This window comes from Penaeus monodon, chromosome 19 (genome assembly GCF_015228065.2).
Source record: "Penaeus monodon isolate SGIC_2016 chromosome 19, NSTDA_Pmon_1, whole genome shotgun sequence".
NCBI classification, from domain to species: Eukaryota; Metazoa; Arthropoda; class Malacostraca; order Decapoda; family Penaeidae; genus Penaeus; species Penaeus monodon.
Window position 1 is genome coordinate 20,641,449 of NC_051404.1, and position 1,910 is coordinate 20,643,358.

Consider the following 1,910-nt stretch of genomic DNA (forward strand, 5'->3'; position numbering starts at 1 on the left):
GAGTTATCAGCTATTATTCATATATATACTAACAGTGTTTGGGACTAAGTTATTGTTTCAAAATATCCAGAAAGGATTATCAAAGCAAATCTGAATTTTAAGGTATTTGTGCATTTTTTGTACCAGCAAAGGCCAAAAATTAGTTAATTTCCAGAATAGGTGGCCTTAACCCTATGGCTGCAAGTAACATGACCAAGTGCAATGACTATGTTGTAATGACATACCCAGCACCATCGACTCATCAGAGGGAGCTTCTCATTTTCCAATTGTAGAGACATCATTTGTTAAGTGTCACTTTTAGATAAAGTGGAGGAATACCTTCAAATGAAGTAGCTTGTAGCTCAGTGAAAAAGAGCAACAAGTTATTAGGTAATATCATGCATGAAGTAATGAACAAGCCAGTTGTGAATGGGGGAAACTGCCAATATGCACCAACAACCCTGTGTTACTGGCCAATAACCAATTTTATTGGAATTTGGAATTGGTGGGCTACTATTGATGTGTTCTAACCAAATGTATCAGTAATTGCGGGTGAAAACTCTAAATAAATTCTATGTGAATGGCCATAAGCTCTCAGTTGCACGACACTTTGGGATCGAGTGAGCAGCTAGAGGATTCCCTCTCTCAACCTGCACGTCACTCATGCAGGTTTGTCATTTGGACCCGTCTGGGCTCAGTCTTGTAGGTCAAACTTATTGGAGATTTTCCATTCCTGGTGGGGAAGGGGGGGTTATCTCATGCTGACCTCATCAGCTGGGTCTAGTGTTGCTGTTGTAGCCTAGTGCCAACTAAAACCATTATTAATGCACACCAGACTTTATGAATTTTAAGTTGTAGACCTATTCTAGAAAATAACCAAAAATTTTCCTTCCACATTCTGGCAAGATAGATGAATAAAGAATCTAGGATGTACTGTAGAAGTTTTTTGGTCCTTGCCAGAGTATTGTTTATAACTACTGGTTAATCTCCAAAAAGTGTGATTTCCACCAGTGAAACTCAAAATCATTCAAATGACACTGCATTTGACCAGATTTTTAAAAACCAATTAATACCTAATGATGTCTAATGAAGTATCCATGCCACATGCAGTTGAGCCTGCTTAAAGTTGTATGCGTCAAAAGCTGTTTGCTATTTAGGCCAGATTGCAGTCAGTGAAGAGATACACCTCCTTAAATGTAGCTCTTTTAGTCATTTCCTTAGAGTCAGTATGTAACAACTGTAAGCATAAAGAGCACTTTTGTCACTCCAACAAGGATCACCAATTACAATATGGTCTATTTAGACAAGGTAGTGCTAGCTGGTCTCCCAGAGTATTATAGCAATTATTTTTAATAAGGGCACAGTTCATATCTATACTGCCATACTATATGTAGTGGAGGTTTGTTAGCTATTGCCAAGTGCTAAGATGCAAAGAACACAGCATCAAATTTGTTTAAATCTTTAACAAAAATGTCTTAAATGAAGAATGTCTTACAATATCAGCTATTGATTCTATCTTGCTTACCTTTTATTATCTGTATACTGAAACTAATTTTACGTATTTCTGACTGAATGCTAGATCATATTGAATTGTATATGGATGTAAGATTGAAAATTTTATTTATTTATAAATTATGGATATTTGAAAAGTTAGGATAGGTACCTCTATTGGATTATGAAGTCCTGGGCAGTTCATGGAATCTGCCTTATATATAAGATTGCTAACAATTTGGGAAACTTATATTTGCTGCTGTAAAATACTTTATAACAAGGTGAATTTATAGTATTAATGCTATTGAAATCCACATTTTCTGTCTAATAATGATTGTAAGATAGTATAATACATTTCACTGGTCAGGAATAATGTACTTGTATCATAGGGTTTCCTAAAGAATGCAATTTATATTTAATTTCCCAGATCTGATTAACAA

The 1,910-nt window shown here is 35.3% G+C and overlaps 1 long non-coding RNA gene across 1 annotated transcript in view; it reads left to right on the forward strand.

Moving 5' to 3' along the window:
* LOC119585132 overlaps positions 1-1,910 on the forward strand; it is a 17,610-nt gene that overhangs the window by 408 nt on the left and 15,292 nt on the right. The window lies entirely within an intron of this gene.